The 13,758-nt window shown below is 44.6% G+C and overlaps 1 protein-coding gene and 1 long non-coding RNA gene across 12 annotated transcripts in view; one reads left to right on the forward strand and one right to left on the reverse strand.

Moving 5' to 3' along the window:
- LOC112645817 (LIM domain containing preferred translocation partner in lipoma) overlaps positions 1-13,758 on the forward strand; it is a 670,895-nt gene that overhangs the window by 63,010 nt on the left and 594,127 nt on the right. For 4 of the 11 annotated variants that reach the window (XM_049105697.1, XM_035710425.2, XM_049105700.1 and 1 more), the window contains exon 1: positions 4,787-4,909. The exons of 5 other annotated variants lie outside the window; for them this stretch is intronic. The gene's annotated coding sequence lies outside the window, so the exon portion shown is untranslated. Of the gene's footprint in view, positions 1-4,786; positions 4,910-5,689; positions 5,759-13,758 lie in introns of those variants that run through there. 2 more of the 11 variants (XM_025425332.3, XM_025425333.3) reach the window with 2 other exon arrangements.
- On the reverse strand, positions 1,451-4,974 carry LOC112645820 (uncharacterized). The gene is made up of 3 exons (XR_003127275.3): positions 4,836-4,974; positions 2,759-2,880; positions 1,451-2,304 (listed from the first exon to the last, which is right to left on the reverse strand). It is a non-coding gene; the product is annotated as an uncharacterized LOC112645820 (long non-coding RNA).

The raw sequence follows: 13,758 nt of genomic DNA on the forward strand, positions 1-13,758 counted from the left end.
GACACCCCTATCCTCTGCCTGTGCTTAGAAACTGACCATGGGAGGGGATTCAGTTCTTGAAGGCGTAGCTCTACCATTTAACTTTCTCTTAAATCATTTCCCAAAATGTAGTAGCCATGAGTCTCAAGATCCAAGTGTTTTAGCCTGGCACACAAGGTCCTTCATGTCTTGGCCGCAGCATTCCTTTCCAGCCTTGTCTCCCACCACATCCCTCTGTGCTCTGCCTCTGGCCTCACCAGATTAGTCACTTTCCCTAAGAATACCCTGGACTCCTCCTTACGGCCTTTAGAGCACATCGTGTTCCCTGGGCCTATTTTCCTTCTCCTCATTCATGGAAATCCTCTTGGGTGTTCAGGCTCAGTTGAGAAGTCATCTGCAGAGAGAGCTCTTTCAGACTCTCAGAACCACATTGAACATACTTGTGCTTTGCACACTCTTCATCCTGTCTTATGTATTTGAGCGTGTCCCTGGTGAGCCTGTGAGCTCTTTGAGAGTCAAGTCTGACTCAGCACCTCCACCTGCTAGGTCCATACACTGTGCCTTATTAAGGACAGGAGGTGCTAGCAAATGTCTGTTTTGAGCACCTGCGAATGCAGGGCACATGACATCGTGTCAGCTAACAGTTGCGCCAGAGGGGGTGTTGAGAAGCTCATTCTAGGGTTACCCGCGGTTTGTTTGATCATGAGCCCAGCCACTGGAATTCTGTTGAATTGGCCTGATATCAGCTCCCTGTTACCCTTTCTCAGGCCTGCTTCCCACATACCCAACAGATGTCTGCTTGGTGCCAGGGCTTGGAGTTTTTTATTTCACTTAAGAACATCGAGCAAGGTGGAAGTCAGGGAGGATTCTGTTTCTAATGTGAACATTTTTTAGTTTGAAGGTTCAGGCTTTGTTTTTTACCCCAGAGCTCCTTAAAATGTAAAAATAGTGGAAGAGTTTTTTCATATTTTCTGCCCTTAGCAGAACAGCTGTCCAGAGTATAGTTGTAACTGCAATGTAATAAAACCTGGGTTGTGGAGCTTGTGCTGAGGACTTGGGTTCAGGTTTTGGCTTTATTGTTTGTCATCCCCCAAACCCCAGGCAGTGGCCTGACCTCTCTGACCTTCCGTTTCTTCAGTGGACAATTGGGAAATTGTTCTTATTATAGGGTTGATGGAAAGTTTAAATGAGCTTTGGACTTTAAATTGGGATTTTCATTCCTGTTTGATTCATAAATTGGATTTGAAGGCCATTTTTTTTTCATTAGATTTTTTTTTCTTTAATTTGAGTGCAGTTGACACACGGTGTTACATTAGTTTCAGGTATATAATATAGTGATTCAACATCTTTATGTGTTATGCTTTGCTCACCGTAAGTGCAACTACCATCTGTCACCAAACCTCGCTCTTTCAATATCATTAACTATATTCCCTATGCTGTGCCTTTTCTTCTGTGACTTACTCATTCCGTTACTGGAAGCTTATACTTCTCTTCCCTTTCATCTATTGTTGCCCATCACCCCACTCCCTCCTGTCTGACAACTCTCAGTGTGTTCTCTGTATTTTAAGTCTTACTGAAGGCCATTTTAAAATAGAAGTTCCAAAAAAGTTTGCTTTTGAAGCAAAATGCTTGAACATGTAAGGTTTCACACACGTGTTTTATTTTATTTTTTGAATGACAAATGGATTTCCACACAGCGCACTTAGGGACCATACATAGCTTTTACAAGAGTCAGTTATAGTCTGCATCAATTAGAGCCACAGAATCATAAGCTTTGAGAAATTATGAAAACCTTGGAAGCCAAGGGGCCGAGCATTAATGCATGCTGCGTGTGGGCTCTGTGCAGTGCGTGCTGGAATTGGAATCCCCGGGGCAGGATTACTTAGACCCCGATGGGTAGGTGGTATTAGTGCTGTTTGGCAGACAGGGACCTTGAGCTCAGGGAGGTTAAATAATTTACACAAATCCTGTATCAAAGCATTCAGCTTCATCCTGTACTCATGGTAGCCTCTAGAAATCCTTTCCCTTTCCAGACGCGACGAGGCCTGCCTTTGTTTTGTGAATCCTTTAGCCTCTCTGTGCAGGAGCAGTTCCTGGTTCCGGACCAGATAGAGCAGTGGAAACTGGCAGTGTGGATATCCCAGAACTTGTTTCATTAATCTGGAAGAGTGTCTTTCCTGTTCCTGCCAAGGATCTGCTCATTTTGAGCACCTTTGACTAATCACTCATCAGCCTTTTCTTGTTCTTCTCTTAGGAGAGAGCTTCGCCGTGGCCCTCTCTGGTTTTGAGGTCAGGAGTATATCTGAAGGCGGCTTCATATTTCTCCTAAAAAAATTACGGGTGGAAAATAAAATTCATTGAGTATTTCCCATCATCTCCTCCAAACACAGGGCGGAGGTTAGGAGTCATGGCTGTCATCTTGGGCCTGTCACTGACCAGGCAGAGAACTTGGAGCCAAGTCCTCCTTTTCGTTTTGGGACCTCAGTGTCTTCACCTGGAAGGAGCTGAGGGCATTCCAAGGTGACTCCTGAGATTTTAAAATTCTGCATGTTTTGTGGTGTCAAAACCATCAATTTCTGCTGAGCTGCATAATCCTGCAGCTGTTTCGCTGATACTTTTCAATCTTTAGATTTAATCTATTCAACAATGTATAATTTTTTAAAGGGAAGCTTTTATAGACACTTCTGAAATATCAGGGTGGGGGGGATAAATGGATGTTAAAAAATAGAAAACAACCAATTAAATAGTATATAGCATGTAATTCTCCTTGGAAACTTACCACGAAATTGAGGAGCACTTTAACAACTGGTAATTTAAATTGCATTTGAACTCTGCTAATGGTTTGTTTGCATGGGAACTTCAATCATTTCACAGTGGTTCTTTAGCAAAACTCCTTGTTCTCTTTATGGAAGAGAAGAAAAAAAAATGATTAAAAGAGAAGTCGACTATGGAAGAGGAGACCACTGTCATTTGTGTGTGGAGGGAAGCCGCCAGGTGTGTGAGACATTGCCCTAAGGCCAAGGTGGAGAGCCTCACCTTCCAGTTTAGAGATCTGGCAAGTCCAGGGCCCTCTACTGCTGTTGTAGAAACCGCTCTGATTTCTATCTCCCTCCGCAAGGAGAGACTTAGGTTTCCAGGGGCTTGCAGGGGGGTGGTGTCTATCTTTTGTTTTCTATGAGATCGTACTGTCTGCAGGTCTGGTGTTTGCCTCTGCAGATTCCGTTCCTCAGCAAGTTGGAAATGATCCCTTAGTCATTTCAGCGGAATGGCATTGAGAATTCTAAAGTCCTTGAAGACCATCGGGTCTCAGGAAACTCATTGCTTTGCTGGGCTCATCTTGATTATGTACCATTTTCCTGACTTCCTTTCTTTTTCCTGTTGGGTCATACCGAGAGCTTCCAGTAGGTGGTCGGAGACTTGGATGTGGAAGTTGTGGTTTTGCTCTAAAGCTGATTGTGTGACCAGGGGCAAGTCCCTCTGCCCAGTGAGTTTTGGTGTCCTCCTCTGTCAATATGACTCTAACTGGGTCCATGGAGCAAACCCTGGGCTGTCTGCCACTACCTGTGGCTCCTGGAGTGGCCACCTCCTTACTCTGGCCTCAGCTTTTCCCTTTGTCAGTTGGAACAGTTAAGGTGGGCCATTTTTAAGGTTCCTTCCAACTTTGAGCCGATCGCAGTATTTGAGGACTGAATGAGATGATATACACAAATCAATTTCATGGTTGGTTAAATAATGTTTAAAATGACAACAATGAAAATGGGAGTAGTGGTTTTTCTGGTATGTGGATTCCTCCAGCATATACAAAGCACACATTTTTAACAGCCTACTGCCTTGGAATACTTGTCTTTTGGAATATGTACTGCATAATCCTTAGCAAAATAGTAATAAGTCTTAATGAAATAAAACTTGTAATGAGGGCTTACCTGGAAGTGTCAGGATTGTCCAGCTCTCTGTTGCTCACTGGCTGTCATTTTTTTAGACAGGGAAACTAAGGTTCAGAGGGGTCACTCAGTCCCACAGTTAGAAATTTGTCCCCAGGGATGATTGGATGGCTCAGTGGTTGAGTGTCAGTAAAATCTTTAAAAAAAAATGAGTTTGGAAACATTTCCTTTTTTTTTTTTTTTTAAGATTTATTTATTTAGTCATGAGAGAGACAGGGAGACAGAGGCAGAGACATAGGCAGAGGGAGAAGCAGGCTGGCTCCCTGTGGGGAGCCCGATGCGGGACTTGATCCCAGGAACCCGGGATCACAGCCGCCTGAGCCAAAAGCTGACACTCAACCACTTAGCCACCCAATCTTTGTCGTTGAGATTTTGCTATTAATTTTTTCTTGGCTAAAGTGTGAATATCTAACTATTGATCTCTTTCCCCACTGCGATGATGATGAAGTTGTTTTTCAGAAGAGCTGGGTTGCCTGAAAACTCCTTTCAATGATTCTGTGACAGATTGGTGCAAGAGAAGTGCCAGAAGCTGACTGGGGGCTTAGCAGGTAGAGAGGGAAGCCATCAAATTTGCGGGCTTCAAACCTGGCATTATTCCTCATATGGCCTAGTTAGTTCATAAAGCTGGAAAGTTCTAAAGCTGGCAAGTTCCTAGAGATTTGGTGTGTGTGTGTGTGTGTGTGTGTGTTTAAAGATTTATTTATTTTTAGGGAGAGGGTTGGGGGACGGGCGGAGAGAGAGAGAGAGATCCAAGAACGCTGAGATCAAAAGTTGAAATCAAAAGTTGGCTGCTTCACCAACTGAGACACTCAGGTACCCAAGAGCCTAGAATTTGTAAGCAACCCCCCCTCTCCCATTTTCCACAGGTGGAGACATTAAAGCGCAGAAATACAACTGAAGACAAAATCCACTCACCTGGTTCTCGTTTGAGGCCTTTTCTTATTGTTTTCCTGGGCACTCATCAGAGGGAAGGTATTTTTCCTCAATTGGTGAGTCCTATGAAGAACGGAAGACTTTTCTTTTATACACAATGACCATGTTTAATGAGTCTAAAAAAATCCATGGTTTCCATTGAACACATGGGCACTGGATGCCGGGATGGAGTAAGAATTAGAGAGGAAACACAATCTTCTTTCTTTTGATCTTGAGTTGATTTCACTGACAATGGACAGAATAGAACAATGCTCATAAAATGTGTGGCAAAGCAGAGGCAGGACTCCGCTCTTGGAAGGAACATGAAGAGAAATTGGAAGAAAATTGGGGGTAGTGATGAGTTTGGATTGCCAATAATTGTTTTGCTTCCTTCTTTCTCCTTTGGCATGGAGGGAAGGGTTCTTGAAATTGAAGAACCAAAATCAAGATGTCAATGAACAGTGTTATGGGCGTTTGTGAGGAAAGAAAAGTTGTATTGTCGAGTGATTCTTGTTTACCTCCACACGAGATACTTCTTCTGCCATCTCATTTTATTTTCACAAAAGTCCTTTGAAGTAGTAGGGGAGGCTAGATTTGCTCAGGCAAAGGGTGAGACCTGTTGTCTTAAGGGTCTGCTGGAGTTCCACTGGGATCCGATTCCATACTTAGAAAGGGGGGTCGCGAGCAAAGGGAAGCTTTCCCTTCAGTTTTGAAATACTTCTGAGTTCCACAGGTAGAAGAGAACATCATGTTCTAGAAAATAGGAGTGGTGAAAAGAATAGCGGTGTGGGCTGCCCTTGGCTGGACAGAGATCTGAGGAGAACAATGAGAGAATTCTGGGAAAAGCTTCCATTTAGAATTTGAGATCTGAGATCTCCATTCCGAGGACCTGTCCCTGTGTGTCCTAAGCACTGGCTGTATACTGGGTAAATAATATGCCTTGCCACGTTTATGGTATAGTTTTTCAAAACAGCAGATGCTGTAGTGGTTGATAAAACCTAACCTTATTTAAAAGTGTGACAGAGTTTATGGTTACATTTTGTCACCTTTTCTTAATCAATGTCTCTTAAAACAACAACTGACCTTCTGTGTGCCAGTAGATCTGCATAAGATAAAAGACTGGCAACTACTGCTTCGATCCTTAAATACCTTACTTAGCTTATTAAATTTCACGCATGGTCTTGAATGTTTTGCCCTGAGCATACACTTTAAGAATCAAATGTGAATCTTTGTTTCCTGCTATACTTCCTGAGTTTTTTCAGTGTTTAAAATGAAATTGTGATTAATATGAAGACTTTTACTTGGATTAAAAACCAACCAACCAACCACACATCAGTGTGTGATGACAGAATGGGAGAGAGCACATAAGCAGGAGGAAGCTGGAAGACACTCAGGAGTTTTTGTTGTCCGTAGCTAATTGTGAACCAATAGTGGCTCATGTCTCCTAAAATGCCAGTGCAGCCTGGGACTGCGTGAAATAGAGTATGGCCTCTAGAACACGGTGGATGAGGGATCGTACTGGAAACCTGCACATCCAGTGGTGAGGTGGGCTTCGGGGCCAGGACTCAGCTCTGTTTCTCTCTTACTACTCCTTGCTCTGCCTTCTCTGTGTTGGCTTTAACCTTGGATGTTTCACTCTGTGGTCAGGAGATGGCTTCCTGCTGCATCCTGGGCTCTAGGCCTCCTCTTGCCTGGAAGAGGAAGAGCCTTTTGTACCAGGTCCCCATGGCCCTGGGTTACATACTGTGCATTCCTGCACAGTCACTGAGGCCAAGAGGATGGGACTGTGCTAAATGGCCTGTGCATTGGGCTCTCCTCTGGAATTGAGTCTGATGACAGTCACACGCAAATTTCATGGCAGCTACATGGCATAGAAGAGCGGTCCCTCAAAGAATATCTGGGTTCTGCTACGAGGTGGTGAGAACCACCATCTAACGCTATTTGGGTGATTGTGAGCTTTCTTTCTCCCTTCCTCACAGACCTCCTCTAGAGTGTTGGACTTTATTGCTTTGTCCTCTGAAGGGGACATTAGCCAGATGGACTATCTACACAAGAAAGCTCTCAGGACTAGAAGTGATTTCTCACCAGGAACTGTTATAGGAATGAGACTCCACTGGAGAGGGCAGGATGCAGGGCACATGTGATGATGGCCTTTGTGAACATAAAACCTGGTCAGAAGAGGGACAGCATCTCTTGTTCACAAGGGCATTGGGATCTCTAGCACATGACAGGGGCACAGTGCATTTTCATGGATAGAAAGAATGAATCTAAAGGTAGTGAGTGTCCCTTTCTCCAAGAGCATTCCATCAGACCTTGGCCATTCTCTGTTGGGGAGTTTTAGGAAATCTAGCAGAGATGAGGCTGGCTGCATGGCTCCATGAGAATGAAGCAAATGACTGACAGAATGAGTCTTTTGGGGCCAGAATGGCTCAAGAAGTTTGTGAATGCATAGAAAGGCAGTGAGTACAGCAGGGTGGGGTGTCAGAGGTCTGCCAGTTATCAGATGTGCCCCCCGCCCCCAGAAAAACAACGTCCCCCTGCCTTCATTTCCCTGGTCTGGGAATTAGGAAAGATAACCATTGCTCTATGTGCTTCCCATGTTTGCTTAGAGCACATGGGTTGATAGATGCCGACTTGTTTTGCAGACTATACAGTGTGGTACGTACATGATAGATTATTACAGTTGTGTTCTTCTTTAGTTTAATGGCTCATCTTGAATATAATGAAAAATGAGACCATGTAAGGTGTAGTCCCCAGCACGGTGCCTGCTACATGGTATATGCTCAGTGTATGTTCTTCCTTCCAACCTTGCAACCCCAACGTCACCATCGGATGGACACTGATTTGTCCTCAGTCTTGGAACGGAGCTAGATCTGGAACCTTGCTTAATGGTAATGGTTGGAATTGAAATGAGATTGTATACTATTATTACTTTGCATATTTGATTTTGCTCTAGGGTAGCAGGAGGTGGAAGGTGGGAGAATTGGGAGACTGAAGAAGTCTCCATGCTTGAGAAATCCCTTAGAAATTACAGTCTAGCTGTTTGACTCTAGCTTTGTTTGATTAGATAATCACGAACTTTCTGCTCTAGGCGTCACCAGCCCAGTGGGAGTCAGGAAGGAAATTATTTTCCCCTGTTGATACTAGTGTACAATTGTTGACGGCAGCCAAGGGCTTTCATTTTTAATATTTCCTCTTTGATACTTAGAAGGATCAGGTATTAGTCTGTGCCGGAAGCAAAGCAACGGTCACTTCCGCCGGAGGTGAATGTCTTGGCTCCCTACAATTACTCGGTCAGGTGGTTTCTGGGCATGAGTGACCATCTGCTGAGCCAGCTTTCATTGCTTTTTATGTTATTGCTTCAGAAATACAAAAGGACTTGCTGGGTCTGAGCAGGAACCCATCCAGCCACCTAGGGTCCTGTGGTTGTTCTGTAACCCAGGGATGTCTTGTAGGAGATGTTTGCTATCCATGAAAGTCAGAGGTAGAGTGCTCTCTTCTCTCTCTCTCTTTCTCTCTCATTTCCTTCCTCCTAATTCCATATTCTTCTACTTCCTGACTTCAGTACAGTGGAGATACTTCTGTTCTGTGTTGTGTAGAGCCCTGGGAGGTCAGAGGAATTCTCAGGTTCTCCTACTTGGATTCCTGTGTGGTAGAAGGGCTCTGATGCCTAATGGATTGGGGGCCCCATGAATCCTTGATAGATTGCTGCCAAATATCTACCCCTGGTTCATAGACTGTGTGCTCGTGCTCTGCCCTGATCTGTTTGTCTGGAAGTCAGTAAACCTCAAGATCTTTAGGACACTACAGTGAATTAGGCACAGTTCCTATCCTGGAGAAGCCTATACACTACTTGGAGAGAGAGATATACACATAAGAAAAGCACATTAGAAAGAAGGGTATTGTTTACAGCACACATTTATTAATCACCAAATCTGTTTCAGGGCCCATAGGGATGCTTGGGAAAATGGAGGTAAGTTAGCCTTGGGTCTCATGGGGCTTATTTGAAAGGTTGGGAGGGTGGGAAGAATTGAGACTGTTAAGGTTTCCAGGAGGAGGAGATCTGATCTCAAAACCAGTGAGTGAGCCACGGAGACTTATAGCACAAGCTCAGAGTGCTGGCAGGGTACTCCTGTGGACATCACTTGGCCCACTGAGGCTGGGCAGGTTCTGAACCTATGTAGCTGATCGCACAATATGGTTGGGCAGGTAAGGAGTCTTTCACCTTCCAGGTGGGGTTCCGTCTCCATTTTATTTCCTGTCAACATGCTGCAGCCAGAAGTGTCATGTTGACTTCGAGCTGCACTGACATTATTTCTGTGTTCCTCTCTGTGTGGCCAGAGGATGCCTGAGTATGTGTCACTAAGTGGGAAAGCATCTCTGCATTGAGAGCAGTGAGGGAGGGCGGGCAGGGGTTTCTCTCAAGAATTCCTGATAGCTAATCTCTTGTAGTCTCTTTCCGGGGCCTCCTGAAAAATGGTGGAGTTGGTAGGGACCAGGACTGGGCCTCTCCTACTGGGCTGCTATCTTTGTTATCTACTGCTGCCTAACAAACCCTAAATTTAGTGCTTACACAAGGACCATTTATAATCTCACACTGTCTGTGATTTAGGCCTTGGGAGCAGCTTAGATGGGAGGCTCATAGCCTCTCCCGAGGTTGCAGTCTAGGTGTCTGCTGGCCTGTAGTCTCATCTGAAGGCTCAGCTGGGGAGGACCCAGCCCTAGGCTCACTCACAATCACTGGCACAGTTTAGGTCCTCATAGGTTGTTGACCTGAGGCCTCAGTTCCTTGGCAATGGGCTGAAGGCGGCCTTCATTTTTTTTGCCACAAGGCCTTGCCATAGGGCAGATCACAACGTGGCAGCAGCCTTCCCTCCAAGCAAGTGAGCAAGAGTGAATCCCTCAGATGCAAGCACATAGCCTTTCTGTAACTTCATCCTGGAAATGGCACCCCTTTCTTCTCCCTGATTCTGTTTGCTCAAAGCAAGTCACTAAATCCAGCCCACACTCAAGGGGAGGGATTGTACAAGGGCATGAATACCAGGAGATGGAATTCTAGGGGGCTGTCTTAGGGGCTGTCTACACAGATGCCCTAAATTAGACGATGGGAGCAAGAGTTACATGGAACCACTGAAGAAACTGAGCACACCTCTGTGGGCCAGCCTTACTTGAGGACTTTTGGGAGAGAACTCCATTTAAAATCTGAATAAAAGTGGTGATCTATGACTGTGCAGGATGCAAACACGGCATGCATGGCTTTTCAGTGGAAGCACACAAGTTTTCAAAGAATGCTGTACCCTCAAACCTCCACATTTTTACCCTCCCTAGCAGTTAGAGCTACTTTGGTAGAGGTGCTTGAATGTTTTTGCTTGAGCTTTTGCTGTACAGGTGAGATGCCAAGACCTAGAGAGGTGACGCTCCTTTGACTGAGGCTCCTTTGACTCTGGTCCAGAGCTTTTCTTCCACTTTCTGTGCACCGCCTCTGCTTTAGAATCAGTCTATACCAGTACTTGGCATATTTCCTCTTCTTTTTTGCCACCTCTGTTCTGTCCCAAAAAACAGATTAGGTTGAAATTTGGAGTCTTGAGCCTTCAGCTTGTTCCTTTAGTTAAATTTCAGGGCCTCCATCTCCTGTTGGGTCATGTCGTGTCCCCAAAAGTTGCATAAATCAGTGTTACTTGGCTCAGTGTGTCTCTGCAGTTTGAATAACATTTGTATTAAGAACAGTGAGCTGATACAAAACATTGCTGTGGGGCTGACAGGATCAGACACAAAACCTCAGCCAGTACCTTCTGTCTGGCAGAAAGTTCTTTCCTAGAGCATCTGCCCCCCCCCGCTCCCTTCAACTGAACTGTCTTGTATAAAACCAAGTGCAGCAGTCCATTTTATAGAAGATGGCAGGTTCCCTTAGAGTCATCCTTCACATTCCTAAAAAATTAATGGCAATGGAAGACTTAAAATTATGGTCAAGCTCATTAGTAGCCCTGTAGCCAAAAGAAGGAAAGCCTGCTTGGGTCAGGAAGACTGTCACTGGCCAGAGTGTTAATACTGCTCCCCAGCTCCATGACCCTTTTTGATTCTCAATTTTTTTTTTTTACACTATTAATGCTTTGACAGTGTTGCTGGTCTATTACTTAATTTTTACTGAAAGTCCATAACAGGAAATAGTTTTGATGGGGTGATGGTTGACAAGGTACAGCAGAATTTGGAAGAGGAAGATTCTCATGTATTAGCTGCCTCATCTTACTGAAGCCACCTAATCGTTTTTAAAACTGGTTTCCATCTTTGAAAACCTGGTGCAAATAGCAGCTGCCTCGGATTCTTTTGTGTTCATAAAGCAGCATAATGTACACAGAGTACCTGCCGAGTACAATACGTAGTGCATAGCTGGTTCCCGCTAAACATTAGTCCGTGCTCTCCATGAGAGGCTGTAAGTGCTGGAAATCACTCTTGGTTCTGTGCTTTGTCCCCCCTTTGCCCTGTCCCGTTGGCTTGGACCAGACCTGCAGCATTTGCTTGTGTTGTCCCAGAATACGCAGAAGCCTTCATGATTATACTTTTGCTCAATGACTCCCAAGACATAAATACAGACATCGTAACGTGCTCATATTTTCTGGTATTTGGGACTATAGTAGCTCTGAGAACAAAATATTCACAAAATGTGTTTCACGAGCAAGGACTTTTGGGCACCAGTACTTGAAAAGTAAATGTTGCTTTTAATGACAACAATGGTCTGGTCCAGAGGATGGGCTCCACTCAGCTGCCATCAGCCACCTCTTCGTAAGTGGAAGCTTCTCCGGGGCTGCCCAGCACTGACCGTCTTTGGTTCCTCTTCAGACTTCTTTAGGATGACATCACCTCACCCTGCTTCAATGGCGACTGACTTGAGTTATATCAGTTATTAAAAATGATCTAATATTTCCCTTTTAAATCTAGGGCCCTGGCTCATTCTATGATTAAGCTAGTGATTTATTTATAATATGGTACGAGACGGCTGCAGCCACTCTATGATGTAATCTAAGAATGACATGAAAACAAAATAGGCTTTTACATAATGAAAGTGTTCCTGTAATACATTTTATAGCAAGGCTTTTTTTTCCCCCATTGAGAATGGAGAGAGATTCTTGCCTTTCCTCCCACTCCTTCCTTATCTTCTTTTCCCATTTATAAGTCTTAAGGCCTTGAAGTCAATTAAAAAAAAAAAAAAAAAAGAACCAACGATCCAGGAGCATTGGAAACACTGCACAGATTCTGGTTTGCTCTTCTAATCTTGTCTTATCATCTCCTTTGCTCTTCTCCCCATGGTCACCATGGCTGCTGCTCTGCCCAACGGCCTGTAGCCTCACCCTTCCTTTGCTTGTGCTGTTCCTACTACTGTTAATGCCTCCATGATCCTGAATTTTCTTCTGCTGAAGTCAGATGCACTGTACTGGTTCCTACAGATAGCAGTCTTTTGCAGGCTGGTTCAGATGCACCTCTTTGTCTAAGCCTTCTCTGAAGCTTCTGTCCCCTACTTAGAAACTTCTTTCTGATAGAACTCCATGCAGTGGCAAGCTCCCCATCCCCATGTTAAGGCATATTCACAGCATATCAGAGTTAGAAGACACAGAAATGATTTAGGGGAATGGGGAAGGGGCTTCTGTAGTTCTGGTTCTGCCCTCACTCGTAGCCCACCTCTGAGTGCCAGTTTCCCCCTCTGAAGAATGAGTGGTTTGTATTTCATTTCATGGAGTCCCTTGGGGGTACTGGTAGTGGCTCCTTAAGATGATGTGTTGAAAAGGATTCCAAAACTGTATCCTGATGGAGGGGAAATAGTCCACGATTGTGTAGCAGTATCTGCCGTGGCTGTGGTTGGTGAAAGGAGGGTGGAGGCATCCAAGAGGTCTCTTGGTTACTTTTGGACTGGATGATTTATGGAGCTCTTTTTCTCTTTAACCTTCTGGGATGCTTTGATTTGGTGACTTGAAGGGGTGTCTTGCCCAAGGTCACACAGCTAGTAGTGGCTAGAATCCAATTTCAGGTTTCGAGATGGTTAAAAACATATATTCTAATCTCACATTTATCCATGTAGGCTGGCTGTGGGAGTTGAGAAGCTGGGATGAATAAGACTAGAGGGGCCCTGGTTTATTGAAGGCACAAGACTCCCTCAAATCTGTATGTCCTTGGGGTAGGGTAGGGCCAGGGGATACCTTTCACCTCTTTGTCTTCTTTGCTTCCAAAGAGTTGTCATGTCATACAATTTTATTTATGTCAAATGTGGCATTTTAAGGTCAAAGTAAGAAAGTAAGGTGACTTTTCTGGGGTCTTCTTGGGTCAGCGTTCACAGAGTTAGCCATGGAATCTTTTGGATCCTCAGCGCCTCTCTCCTTGATCCCAGAGAAAATGCTTATCTCTTAGCAGAATGCTACATTGCCTAGACTCTCGGTCAGTTCCAAATGACAAAGGGTCCCTAGAACAGTGAGAGAGAGAGAGGGAAGTTTTGGATCGCTGATGGCACTAGAAACCAGAGCCTTTTGAGAGATGAAAGAAGGAACTGGAAGTGGTTAGTGTGGAGAAGAGAGAAAGGGGATGGAGGAAGACAGAGTAGAGTGGGACTCTGCCATGGAAGGGGATGCAAACTCAGTCTTTGTGACCTCAGAAGGAGCTCTGGAAGCAGAGGGTGGAAGCAACAGAAAGACATATGAAGGAGGACTTAATATTATGGGGAGACCAGTGCAATGTGGAATGTACCATTTTGAGGTGTTTGACCTCAGGTTATGCTACAGGTATTTCGGTGGAGGCTGAGACTGATGGGTCCTTTGTAGAGGGAATAAGAGATTGGACTGAGTGTCCATTAAGGCTCTCCCTGTCCGGAGAGTCTGGAATTTTCTGGAGGCACGTTTTATGTGCATCTAAATAATTCCATTTTAAAATGAAGACTATGGAG

This window comes from Canis lupus, chromosome 34 (genome assembly GCF_003254725.2).
Source record: "Canis lupus dingo isolate Sandy chromosome 34, ASM325472v2, whole genome shotgun sequence".
NCBI classification, from domain to species: Eukaryota; Metazoa; Chordata; class Mammalia; order Carnivora; family Canidae; genus Canis; species Canis lupus.